The following is a 14,493-nucleotide window of genomic DNA, read 5'->3' on the forward strand; positions in this document are numbered from 1 at the left end:
CCTCACCAGGACGCGGGTCCTGCACAGGTCTAGTGGGGGCGTTTTGCCACAGCCTCACCGCACTTCACCTCCGTCTGATCTGTGTGCGTGCGTGGGAGTGTTTCTGTGGGGCCCTCAGTGCCTGGCACATTTCGGCGGCGCGGATGGCACCCTGGCTTCCATGTAGATGGCCAGTATTCTCAGAGGTTGTGTCGATAGGTGTCTGCTACTCGCGGATGCTTTTTGAGTAGCTTTCCGAGGGTCTGAGAGGGTAAATTACATGGTGCGATGTTGGGCTAACACAGAGCTTTAGCGACCTGCGGCCACCTTCGCTCAGGCTCTTGAGCGCCCCCCTGATTTTTGCATATTGATTCATAGGCCTGCTACTTCGCCAAATTGTTTCAACTCTGCTGTTAAAGCTCATAAAGAAGAAGGACCATTCAACTCGTTCAAATGCCTTCTCGGCATCAAGTGTAAGTACCCCTGCTGTTAGTTCCGCCTTGTTGATTTTTCGTATTATATGGGCCACTCATTGAGTATTATAGAAAGTTTGCCTACTCGTCACAAATCCAGATTTATCTGGGTCTATCAGTACAAGTACTACTCTTCCTAGTCTGGTTGCCAGTATTTTAGTGTACAATTTAACGTCCATATTAATGAGAGCTATGGGTCTATATGAACCACATTGGGTCTTATCCTTCCCCGGCTTTGGGAAAAGCACCACCTTTGCTTCTTCCATTGAGGGACGTAATAATACCTTCTCCCCTAAAAGAATTAAATAGTGAATTCAACACCGGGATAAGTCTTCACTATACGTTTTGTAAAATATTGCTGTAAAGTCATTCAGTCCTTGTGCCTTACAGAAGGGCAATGACATTGCTTCTCTAACTTCTTATGTAATTCGACCCTCCAACTCTTTACTGTCAGCTAATTCTAATTTGTTTAACCGGCATCGTCCCAGATACGCCTTTTGCCTTTCAAGATCCGGACAATCCGAAGTATATAGTGCCGAATAATATTAGTTAAAAGCATCTATTATGTGCTTAGAGGAAGAGCCGACTTTCCCTTGCAGTGACTTGATAGTACGGATAGTTATAACTTCATCTTTCATTCTTACCTGATGTGCCAACACGGAACTAGCCTTGTTAGCTTTTAGGGAGAATTCTCTGTTTAGGCTGAATTTCCAACCTAGTGAGTCCCCCAGCAGCTTTGCTGGATTTTTGGGGTTTATTTTTTTTCTCCTGCCAAGAGTGACTCTTTTACCCTCACTCTTGGACATGATTTGAGTGTGTTTCCTTGAATCTAGATGTGTTTAATGGGCTATGGGGTCTTTTACTCCATAGGGTTTCATGTGTTTTTGTGATGTGTGTTACACAGCACCCTCCGTGCAGTAACACAGGTGTGTCATAGTGACCCCCCAGTATAGACTCCATACCCTGGGACTGACTACTGTCTCCCAGTGCATGTAAAGTCACCATTGACTTTACTAGTCTTAAATTCTGAACAGAACCAGTACAAACCATCATATTGTGGACGTACTGGCTGGGGCAATTCGATTGCCCCAGGGTCTGTTAGTCGAGGGGGCACATCTCCGTCCCCCCTGATCGAGTTTTGGCTGGTGGCAGTGGATACTACTTTTTATATTCAACCGCGAATATTTCCCTATGGGATTTCCCATTGTTTTAGGCTACTATCTTTATTTAATTATTTAAGGTAGCCTCGAACATACCGCCGGTTTATTTAATTAATATTAATTCTCCGGTTGGTATTTTTTGCCAAAACTTGATTCTAAAATGGCGTTTGTGTTCTCTTCTGTGACTCCAACCCAAGTCGAGCCCTTTGTTCCACTTTTTGGCGGGCTTCTCCACAGAAGCCCTCCAAAGTGGTGCCACTATGTCTGGGGTACTTAGGCGGGGTGGAGGGGAATTTAGGCACCCTGGACTGAGTTGCCTAGGCAACTCAAGTCGCACTCCATCCCGATTGGCCCAAGTGGTGAGCCGGCCGGCTCACCACTTAGCATGTTTGAGTGACAGCTAGGCTGAGTGAATGGGGGTTTGCTGCATAAAAGCAGGGCTTTGGGGACTGGAACTTCAGAAGTCGCCACAGGACCTAAGAATCCGACGAGGGAGAAGCTGAGCCAGCCTGCCACGACACCACGACCAGTGGAGCCCTGCTGGACCGTCTCACCACTTTTCCCAATGACAGAGGAGATCTCCCGCCGGAAAGTCTTCTTCCTTTGACTGGTGGGGATAACCAGTTTCACTGTCTTTTCGCTTTCCCGACGTATCTCGTGGCCGCCTTGTCCGTGCTAAGCACCCCGGCAACCGGGATACCACGTTTTACCACGACCGCGAGATAAAAGTACCACCTTTTACCGGAAAACTCAGCGACTGGTTTCTGCCCTGGTAGTGCAACGACCTGCATCTTTCCTCCACGTCGAGATCTTCACTTCCCCTGGACGACGCCGCAACTTGCAACCACTACCAGGAACAACTGCCACAGCTGGAGGATCCTTCCCACTTAAGATACCGTGCCCCGCCTGGCTTCCCTTGCAACCGACTGTACGGGGTAGATTTAGCCCCCGGCTTTCGAACCTGGGTTAGTCTGGGACACCCTGGCTAAACTTTTCTAAGCCTCTCTAAACTCTTCTCTGAACTCTCTGCAAGACTTTCTAAGCCTAGTGTAACTGTGTGATCTTGGGCGCATTTGTGCTCTGCTCTCTCTAAGAGTGGGCCCAGCCTTTGGACTTTGGCTCACCAGTGACTTTTTGCTCTCTGCCTTGCTAATAGTGTTCCTGAATCGTAGAGTGGTGTAATCCTGCATATTCTGTCTTTTTCCCTCCCTTTTTCACAACCTTAGTATAGTGCAATCTAGTTAAGCGCTCACCTCTGTATGAAAATAAGTGGTGTCTTACTGTGATTTTCTAATAAGGGAAAAAGGGGTGTATATATCATAATAGTAACTGTGTTTAGAATATTTTACGATAAGAGTGCTGGAGTGTTTCAACTGTGTGTTTATAAATAAATAATTAAATACTTTGATACCAAAGCTCTGGTCAGTGTTTGCTTGTATTATTGTATCCGAGTGCCTATTGAGTATACTTTGCATGCTGCCTAACTCTTCTTGAGGGAAGTCTGACTGCTCAGCCACAGCTACCAGGTAAATCTGGGAGGTACAGACTGCTACCAAGTGGGTTTACTGCTAACACCTGCAGTCTTAAATCTTTTGCAGTGGTCCCTAAGGGAACTGCACAGGTTTCTGCCTAACATTAGCTTTGCTATAGTAGCGTTGCCTTAAATATAATAGAGCCCTCTCTGCCTGCCTTGTTTGCAGTCAATCGAATTGTCCTCTTAGGTACCTGTGGTTTTTCTGAATTTGTACCCCTTGATTTGTTTTCATTTCCTTCATAATTGATTTTAATTTAATTTCCAACTCCTGTTGAGCTGTCGTTATTGCTTTTTTTCCTTTGAGCCTTTCTTACAATAAATTCTCCCCTTATGCATTCTTTGAATGCATCCCAAACCCATTTATCAGGGGTACCTTGGGTTCCATTTAGTTTGAAGTATTCTTTAATCTTTTCCCGAATTTCTTCTCCCATCGCTTGGTCTTTGATTATGTGCTCCGGAAATTATCAATTATCTCTGTCCCTTCAGTTCCATATGTAATTATCACTTTTAATGGTGCATGGTCAGATAAAGCTATTGGGCCCATTTCCATCTGTTGTATCTATCCAAAAGATGATACAGAAACACACACATAGTCTACATTAGAGAATATCCAATAAACCGATGAATAGAATGTATACCCCTTGTCCCCTCTGTGGATTTCTCTCAAAGCATCGATCAACGATAGGTCAACCATAGACTTGTTTAATTTTTGTGTTGGGGACCGTTGCATTGTCAATGTTACCTTCCTCCTATCCATCTGGGGATCCCAAGCCATATTAAAATCCCCTGTGTGTATGATTTGTCCCTCTGCAAACCGTTCAGGTTTAGCCATTGTTTGTTGTAGAAACACATCTTGCCCCATGTTTAGAGCATAAATCATTGCAATCGTATAGTGCTTTCTTCCCAGTTGAATTTTAACAAATAGATATCTTTATCTTTCTCTTGTGCCAATATGGTCTGGCCTACCCAACTTTTGAAGTCTATTAAAACCCCTCCTTTCTTTCCCTTGTCATTGGATTGAACAATATGTGAATAGCCATATAGTTTGTTTGTTTGCATCTCCCCTTGACACATGCGTATCCTGAAATTTAACTAAATCAGGTTTCTCACGATTCAGAAACAACCCCACGTTGTGTCTTTTAACCGGGAATTCAGGCCCCTAATATTCAAGGGCAAGACTTGTAGAGTTCTCATTCCTCCCATCTTAAACATTTTACACCCTTCATACTTCTGGTAGCTACCCGACCACCCACTACTAACCCTCTGGAACTTTTCCCCCACAACATAACCCCAAACCCTCTCTCACTTACCCCCCCCCACTAGTCCTTACCTTCTCCCGGGTTGAGCCCAACCCCTTTCCCATCCTTCCACGTATCATTCCGTGGAGGTCGAGCACATGTAGATATGAGTTGTGCAGGTCTACATCCACCCTGCACCCCTGATTCCAAGCGCTGAGAAGAAACGATCCCTCTCCTGCCCCCTCCAATTAACACATCAAAACATATTGCTCCTTTCAACTTTACTACCCGCCGCCTGTTGATTGCAGAATTACATTTTTATAGTTGTTAGACATATAATAATATTCTGACACAATTTTATCTATAGTAATATCACCCCTCACCACTGCCATGGAAGACGTCATCCATCTGTTTCCTTCGAACCCTGTTCAAAATGTTTTTGCTCGAGTTGGTTTAGTCCATTCCCATCTTCTGAATCTTCATTTTTCGGAGGATTTACAAGGGTCTTTTGGCTGATTTCCTTTGTCGTCTGACAATTTCAAGATCCGCAATCCTTCTTCACACAACCTAACGCGATGATGCTGTCCATCCCATGTAAACAAGAGTCCAAAAAGAAATGTCCACCTATAACAAACCTGATTTTGATTAGGGCTTGTACCACTGGACGCATCAACCTTCGCTTCACTAAGGTTGCCTGCGCTAAGTCTTGAAATAGATTAATTTCTGACCCGTTGACTTTGATGGGGGCTGCTTTCCTTGCAGCCAACAAAATAGATTCTTTCTGATCATATTTTTGGATTACAGCAACCACATCCGTAGGCCTTGCTCCAGGCTCTTTGCGTTTTGGACCGACCCTATATATATGGTCGATCAAGACCTCTTCTCCGTTTTCCAATTCTATTAGAGCAGCCAACACCTGTTGCATCATTGATCTCATTTCCCTATCCTCCATCATCTCTGGAAGTAATTTAATCCTGATGTTGGATCTTCTAGTTCTATTTTCTAGATCCTCCAGTTGTAGTTCAAAGTTTTGAGTTGCCGTTGCCAACTGATCCGTTAATAGATCTATTTTACGAATGCCTTCCCCTATTTCTTGGATTGCTGATTCATTTGTTTCAACTCGTTCCACCAAATTATTTATCGCTTTTCACCTCCTGTAAGGATTGCGCAATTTCAGTTCTTATGAGGGTAAGTTGATATTGAAGCATTTTAGTGATCTGGTCCTTAAAGTCATTGAAGCATTGCTGTCTCTGTTGTCGAGTCTCTTTCCGACTGCATCTTTGGTAGTGGAGACTGAGTAGTTTCTTGAGGGATGGTCAGACCTCCCTCAGTAGGCCTCTATTCACCATCTTTGTGCCATCCTTTTGAAATCGTCCCCTCCTGTTGTTTCTTCTTCTGGACTTTGGGGGTAGATGCTGGCTCTTTGGTTTTATTCCGGGACATTGTATGGCAAATCTATGGTCTCAGGTTGCTCACTGTTCTCTTAGAACTCATAGAATTTTATTAAGTCTCTCGCTGACTGTTACCAGAGTGGATGAGGGGTACATTTAAAAGTCCAATCACAATGTATGCATTTGTAGCTTGCTTTCGAATGGATTGTGTCTTCCAACATATTCCTCATCTTTGACATGTAATGTCCAGCTTCGGTTTCTTTGGAACATTTATTTGGAATAGGGCACCCTGCGTCAATGGCGTAGAGTCAATGTCCCTCGAAGGCCTCCGTTGAGGGTGACATCATCGGATCGGTTATAAGTAGCACACACTGCGCCTGTTGGCCTCAGTTCTGTTTTTCCACAGACGCGTTTGATTTGTGAGAAACTCGGCATGCCTCGTACTTGTGAAAGTATTTGCTGTTTGTTTTTCGAATATGTTCTCGTCTTCTACTCCGATGACCCCTCGGTCTGGATTCAAGAAATGCCGGGACTACGACTCCAAGATGTCCATCACGGACCTGCATCATGTCCGTCTGTGGTGCCCCGGCGAGGGCCACGATACGGATACGTGCTCCAAGTGTCAATCCATGACGGGAAAGACCTTCAGGGAACGAAAGGGAAGCTATAGGAAGGCAAGGTTTCCAAACCCCAGAAGTCTCAACCTGCTGGGCCTTCGACCGATGAGTCGAGAGGCAACTCTCCTCGGAGGAAGAAGGCCCACCGCTCTAGGAGTGGGTCCCACCAATCTTCTTCGTCGAAGAGATTGAGGAGAAGGCACCGCCGGTGGCCTTCCTCATCTTCGTCAGGCGATACCCCCGAGAGGGTGACATGACCCTTCCAAGAAGTCGACACCGGCAGAATGGGAGGCTTTCCGTGTGGAAATGCTTATAATCTTTGATAAACCGGGACAGGCTATGACCGCGCCTTCTGTGGAAGCCGGCAAGGAGCAGTCTCGGCCGGATACTCGCGCGCCCTCGAGCCCGAGTGAACAGCGTGATCCACATAGAGAGCCCTTGAGGCCTCATTCGGACAAGGTATCGAAGGATCACTCGAGACGTGGAGAGAGGTCAAAGCCGTCAAGACCTTCAAAGCCCTCGAAGCCACGGTCATTGATAGTGCCCGTCGGGTCCTCGACCCCTGTCCGGCCTTCGATGCCTTTGATGCCACTGTCGACGTTGACGCTAGTTGGACCGGTGCCGCCCCCAGTGACTGTTAACCCTCCAAAGAAGGTGGTGGCTAAGTGGAAGTCTTCGACAATTTCCAAGCCTCTGGGTACCCCACCAGAGAAAAGCTATGCACCCTCTACTGAAAAAGGATTTTTTTTAAGTCCTCGCTTCCATTTTTGAGGAGGAAGAGCGTTTGGATGAGGATGATGCCCAGTTTGGGACCCCTAATGTGACTGAATGCTTGATTTCAGAGGAGAGCAGGATGCAGGATCTCTGTGATACTTTGCATAATGCGAGTGGTATAGACACTTCTCCTGAGCTGGAGTTCGGCAATCCAGACCCAGGGAGCATACTGACTCCTCGTACAGACAACTTATGTCTAGAGTTGTGGAATATTTGGGCTAGTCTAGACCTCCTGTGCATTATGATCAGGATGATCTAACTGACATTTTGGACAAGGGTCTGCCTACGGATCCAGTGTTAGCTTTCCATGTGTCTCTGCAAAAAAGGGTGGCCAGGAATTGTGAAACTCTGAAAACTAATCTGGCGGTTAATAAGTCTCTTACAAGCAAATACTGCCCCTCCAGTAGTGCCCCCGGCTACCTGTCAACACACCCCACTCCAGAGAGTCAGGTGGTCCAGGCAGCCACGGATACCTCAAAACAGGCAGCGTTCCCTGGTTTATAGTAATTCCATCGACAGCCAAAGCATCTAATGCCATACCTTCTAAAAAATAGCATCTAGTGCATTTTTTTTTATAATGGGGAGGTCCCCCCAACCTTCCTTTTTTTAACCTTTAAGACCCATTTTTATGAAACTAAACTCTTTACCATCTAAAAAAATGCATTCAATGCTTTTTTTTTTTTTAGATGGTTTGGCTGTCGGTGCTTTGGTTGACAATGCAATTACCGGATACCGCGTACATACCCTACCATGCCTCCTGATGGGGACGATAAGCGCGTGGATGGATGGATGGATGGATGGATGGATGGATGGATGGATGGATGGATGGATGGATGGATGGATGGATGCAAAAGGTATTTTCAGCAGGGAGTATAGCGTTGAAATCGCCCAACTCCACTTGTGCCCTGGCAACATTTCCGTACTCTGTGGGTGTGCATCTCTATGGCGGCAGAGCATATTCCCGAAGGGGAAGAAAGGGACGGCTTCCTGGCTGTTGTTCAGGACGGCAAGGAAGCCATGTGCGAGTCCCTTCAGTCTGGGTTGGATTCTACAGATAGCGTCAGCAGTTCCATGGCTAAGAGCACCGTGACACGCAGGTTTGCGTGGTTGCGAAAGTCGGGTTTTGAACCTGATGTGCAGGCTGGACTTCTCAACATGCTATTTGACTGGTCTCATCTTTTTGGCAGCAAGGCTTGCGAGAGCCTTGAGAAGTTGCAGACCTCTAAAGCGGCAGCCAAGTCTTTAGGCACTGCTGTTGGGCAACCTCAGCCTTTTCGTACTAGCGGACAACCTTGGAGGGGTAGATCTTTTCGCTACTACTGCTCATTTGGAAGTGCGAGGGGGAATGGCCAGTCAAAGAGGCCAACGAAAATGTCATTGTGGTGGACGAGGTAGAGGTGCCAAGCCAGCTCAAGCAGCAGCCTCTTTGCCATTTGGCTTCTGCTGCAGTCGCTACAAAACCGCTCGGAGGGCTTGAGCCACGGCTCGCTAGTGGGGAGCAGATTGTCTCAGCATCTAGAAAAATGGTGATGCATTACTTCAGATGCTTGGGCTCTGGAAACAATAGTCCATGGTTACTGCCTTCCTTTTCTAAAAGAGCCTCAGACCAATCCACCGGGGAAACACTCTTTGAGGATTCCGGATCGATCTGCTCCTTGTGCAGGAAATCCTGACTCTGCTAGAGAAAGGCGCTATAGAACCAGTGCCTGTAGCGGAGAGTAACAAGGGTTTGTATTCCCCATATTTTCGGATTCACAAAAAGGACGGGGGACTTAGACCTATCTTGAACTTGAGATACTTGAACAAGTTCCTCAGGAAGGAGAAATTCAAGATGCTCACTCTATCTCAGATGCTTTGGGACCTCCAACTTCAGGATTGGTTGGACCTTCAGGATGCTTATTTGCATGTGCCAATCGATCTTCCGCACAGGAAATACTTGAGGATTGCTGTTGGTGGCTCGCACTATCAGTTTCGGGTCCTGCCATTCGGATTGACCTCCGCCCGAGGGTATTCACCAAACTGATGGTGGTGGTGGCATCTCAGGAGAGAGGGGATTCACGTCTACCATTAACTGTACGATTGGCTGATCAGGGCGCATTCTCCCAAACAAGCCTTGGATCATCTCAGCATTACCTGCCACTCCCTTCACAAACTGGGCTTCTCCCTCATTTACAAGAAGTCCTATATGGCACCTTCCCAGCAACTCCAGTACATCAGGGTTGTGTTAGACACATCCTTGGGAAAGTGCTCACCACCCAAGGTGAGGGCTCAAGACATTCTTTAGATGGTGACAAAATTCCAGGGTGCCCAGAGTCTTCCGGCCTTCACATTCTTGACGTTGCTCAGCCTCATAGCACCCTACATTTGTCTGGTGCCAGAGGGCCGCCTGAGGATGAGATCCCTTCAGTGGGCTCTCAGGACACAATGGTCCCAGTTCTCGGGCAAGATGTCGGACTGACTTCAGATTCCAACCAGAGTTGCCCAGGACCTTCTGTGGTGGGCCTGCGAGGAAAAGATTCTGAAGGGAGAACCCTTTTGGCAACCATGGGCAGAGATCACTGTAGTGACATACGCCTCACTCACGGGGTGGGGAGCTCACACCAACGATTTGACAATCGGCAATCGTTGGTCTCCATCGGAGTCCAAACTATACATCAATCTTTTAGAGCTGAGAACAATCAGACTAGCGATGAAGGCTTTTCTGATGTCTGTACGGGGAAAGAATGTCCTGATAATGATGGACAGTATGGTGGCCATGCACTACCTCAACAAGAGAGGAGGCATAGGGTCACTACCTCTGTACAGAGAGGCAATGCAGCTCTGGTACAGGGCAATACAAGAAGGAATCTCCCTATGGGCAGTTCACCTAGCCGAGGAGGAGAACACAGCGGTGGACGCTCTGAGCAGGCAGGGCAGAGTCTCCCACGAATGGGAACTAGCTCAGGAAGTCCTTCAAGAAATCTTTGCCCTTTGGGGAACCCCTCAAGTGGATCCGTTTGCGACTGGTGTGAACCGGAAGAGCGAGCTGTACTGCTCAAGGGAATTTCCTCTGAGAGGAGCTATAGGAGACGCGTTTGTGGTGGATTGGGAATTCCCACTACTGTAAGCATTTCCTCCAGTCCCCGTCATTCATCAAGTAATCAGGAGGTTGAGACGATTCGGGACCCACATGATACTCATTGCCCTGGATTGGGCCAGGAGAACTTGGTACCTGGACCTTCTGGACATGTCCATCTGTCCTCCGATACGTCTTCCACAAAGAGTGGATCTTCTCACGAAAGGATGGTGGGATCTCCATCCAGAGGTCAAGACTCTCAGCCTTCACACTTTGTTTCTGATAGGTTGGGGTACAAGGATTAGGACCTCCCGGATGACGTGATGGAGGTGTTACTTTCGGCCAGAAGGTCAGCAACACAAGTCTCTATACCGTTGCCGTTGGAATATGTTTTGCGACTGGTGTAGAGAAAAGAATGTTGATCCTTTTCAGTGTACAACTCCGGATGTTCTAATCTTTTTGCTTTCATTAGCACACAAAGGTCTTCAGGTTGGAACCATTAAGGTGCCCTGGCAGGGCTTTCAATCTTTAAGCGCTCATCCAAGGAATGCTCCTATTTCAAGATCCCACTTGTCACTCAGTTTCTAAAAGGGCTCACAAATGTTTTCTCGCCATCTACTTTTCAGGTTCCGGTTTGGGACCTCAACCTGGTTTTGAAATTCCTGATGTGTGCCCCATTTGAACCCTTGCACACATGTCCATTGAGGTTGTTAACGTTTAAGACAATACTATTGGTTGCTATTTCATCTGCACGTAGAGTGAGCAAGTGGCAGGCACTTTCTTCCAAGCCACCCTTTACTATATTCCACAAGGACAGGGTTGTCTTGAGGGTGAAACCCTCCTTCCTACCTAAGGTAATTTAGGACTTTCACTTAAGTCCGAAAATTGCGCTGCCAGCCTTCTATCCTCCTCCGCATCCTAGTAAGGAAGAGGAAAGGCTTCATAAATTGGACCCTAGGAGAGCATTAAGATTTTATATTTCCAGAATGTCCAAATTGAAAGTGGACGACCAGCTCTTTGTGGGGTATACAGGACACAAACTAGGCCAGGCTGTTTCTAAAAAGACCTGTCGAAGTGGATCATCCTCACTATTTCTGAATGCAACAGACTGGCAGGCAAGGACGCTCCTGAGGGCTTGCGTGCTCCTTCCACCAGAGGCATGGCCACATCGACAGCCCTGCAAAGGGGTGTCCCTATTAAAAACGTCTGTGATGCTGTAACGTGGTCATCGATACACACGTTTACTAAGCATTATTCTCTGGATACTTCCCATGCTCAGGATGTTGCTTTTTGTAAGGCAGTCCTTTACTCTGCCCTTTAAAAAAATTAAGAAAAGAATTCCGCATGTCTACATTCTTCACCCTCTGCCTATCATGGATACTGCTTTGGGAGTCTGTCAAAGATGAGGAATACGTTGGAGGACACAATCCATTCGAAGAGCAAGTTACTTTGTAAAAACACATCCATTCCATATTATAATGTTGGCCTAAGCGCGCACACATTGAATCACGTCATTACAAGTCTCGAACGCCATCTTGGTCGTTTTGCTCTCTTTCCCGAGTTTTCATTCCGAACTCGGTAAAGATTCACCAAGTCACTGCTTCAGAAAGCTCCTCAAACATGCCCCTGCACAGGAATGCTGAAACTGCTGAGCAAATTGTTTGTCTTTAACTTGGAGCCTTGAAGTACTGGCACGAACGTAGCTGATCTGTAAATTAGGTGCCTTCCTGTCTTCCTGGGCTCTCTCGCCCCTTTCCGCAGCTAATTCTGAATGTGCATCTTGATGATTAAAATGGAGCACAATTTATAGCACATGTTGTTCGGAAAAGACCGAGCTATTAAGTAGAAATACAGTCTGAACTTTTAGTCTAGAAATCACATAGATAAAGTAGCGCAAGGAATGTTACCTTGTGTTAGGAACACGATATACACCTACACCCCACTCCGCTCTGCTTCCCAGACAGTAAATTGTCTGCGAGATGACGCAGAGCGCTCCAGCATATGTTGCTATGGTCAAATGCCCACATCTGTAGGTCATGAACACTCATCACGTGATGGGTTAGCAGGAATTCACCATGGTGTTCTAAGTGTATAAGGTTTGCTCACTCCCCCATGTCTTAGCTCACCTTCTCCATGCCTGTACATGCATTGAATAACTTGGGTCCAGTTAAGCGATAATAAACTGTTTATATATTTGTTCCTCGTGACTGGTGTGTCTTCATTTCTTTGCAGTAGCCTCATATTTGGGACTAACAACTTACCAACTGGTAGCGTTCTTTCGACTGGTTGTTCCACCAACGTATTCCTCATCGTCCTCCCAACCTACCCATCCCCTCTGTAGAATTCCCATGCTATTACAGCTTTCTTTCAAACATGACTGAGTACTGTCTGGCCCATATTATGGGCATATCTGCTAGACGAGGAGTGTAAAAACAGAACTGAGGCCAACTGGCGATGTGCGTGCTACTTATAACATCTGATGACGTCACCCTCTAAGGAGGCCTTCGAGGGACATCGACTCGATAACATTGACGCAGGGCGCCCTCTGCCGAAAAATGTTTCTGAAGCAGCCGAAACTGGACATTACATGTCAAAGATGAAGAACACGTTGGAGGAACATCCAGTCGAAAGAACATTACCAGTTGATAAGTAACTTGTTCTTCTATTCTCTAGTTAAGCATATGGATGTACCCTGTCGTCAATTGGTTTGTTATCTTTTGGCGTCCTTTTGTTCTACCATGCCACAGTTGTGGTCATGTGTTTGCTTACTGCAATCAGTATGGGATCTTTCTCCGGATCATTCACTGTTCTATCGCTCTACTCTCTATATATAGGTTCATCCCCAATAACCTGTAATACTCAAATAACCCCCAATATCCAGGTTATTGCTCGACTTACCCTTGTCCTTGCATGCATTACCGTCCCAATTGTAGAATGAGGCTTGTCTCGTTTTGTTTAATCTCCTCCCCCATATTTCGCCTGGGGTCCGTTATATCTCGTTGTTGATAAATATGCTGTCAGCCGTCACAAGTGCCTTTGCCGGAATTCCTCCTTGAATGAGGAAACCTACTGGTAGTATACATGCAGTATGGGACCCATTGTACTTAGTTTGATTTCCTTTGTTAGTAATAGCAGCTCACCACCACTCTCTGTGCTTATGTATTCTTAAGAGCTCTTCACCCTTTGTAATGCGCTGCAAGTAGTGCAACTGAGTATTTTCCTGGATGTATGACAGCCCACCTGCAACCAAATAATGCCCAAGTCCTCAGCTCTGTGACAATGGGGGGTTGCTTCTTTCAATGACTGTAGATCGGGATTTGCGGACCCCTTGAAAATATGATCACTGTTTCTAAAGGCTCCTTATGTGACGAGCAGTCCCTCGCTCCTTGGCCATCAGCAAGACCCAAAACATACACTGAGTCGAGGACTGCCAGGCCCAATAGTGGCTTCTATCACGAATCCACCTTTCTCCGCTCAGCGCGTTGGTCCACACTTGAGTAGCCACGCCCTTTAGACTTCTCGCTGCGGTTGCAGTCTGCCATTAGCATTTCCTTTGTTATAATTTTACTCCTCAATCGCCTGGATCATAAAGGGCAGTGTGACCATCGTTTACTGCTAATACAGGACTTTCATTTTTCTTCTTCTTGGAGGCATGCAGGAGGAGCCCACTCTTCACCCGCCTATATGCACGGCGGCCATCTTGGAATTCTGGCCCAATCTTTTTAACAAACAAGCCGGTACTTAGCCTGTAGTTTTAAATATGTACCAAAAACTGTCAACACTTTGATCACTCCTTCCTTGCCTAGGGCTAACCTCTCCACTATTCTTGACACTTCCAAGTCCCCCAACATCCTCATTAGAGGAAGGGCCTACTTGCAGCCCCTCTGCGCCCCACACCCTGTGGCTATGGTTGAGTCTATTACAAATGCTGACAAGAAAAACTGTCATTCCACATCATTTTTCGAAGTTTTAGCCTCAAAACCTTCACACAAGGAGTTTACTCCGATAGGGGGCTCACTGCCACTGTTTCTTCATTGATACCAACTAATGTACCTGCAGTTATATACCTCCTCTTCCAAAAGTTCCAGGGATTGATAATGACCATGATACTTCAGAATAATAGAATGAATTTCCCATTCATTCCCCAAGGCAATTTCATCATTCGGTAATGGCCAATGCAATGCAATCCCTGAATTGCTGCTGCACGTAAAACCTGCCGCCTCAGGCCATTTTTCAAGGTAGTCTTCCTCCACGGCAGATAGACGACTTCTG

At 46.4% G+C, this 14,493-nt stretch overlaps 1 protein-coding gene across 4 annotated transcripts in view; it reads left to right on the forward strand.

Annotated features, from left to right (window-relative positions):
- Window positions 1–14,493, forward strand: part of DDHD1 (DDHD domain containing 1) — a 1,509,354-nt gene that overhangs the window by 897,962 nt on the left and 596,899 nt on the right. The window lies entirely within an intron of this gene.

This window comes from Ambystoma mexicanum, chromosome 14 (assembly GCF_040938575.1).
Source record: "Ambystoma mexicanum isolate Mex_15411 chromosome 14, UKY_AmexF1_1, whole genome shotgun sequence".
Lineage (NCBI taxonomy): Eukaryota > Metazoa > Chordata > Amphibia > Caudata > Ambystomatidae > Ambystoma > Ambystoma mexicanum.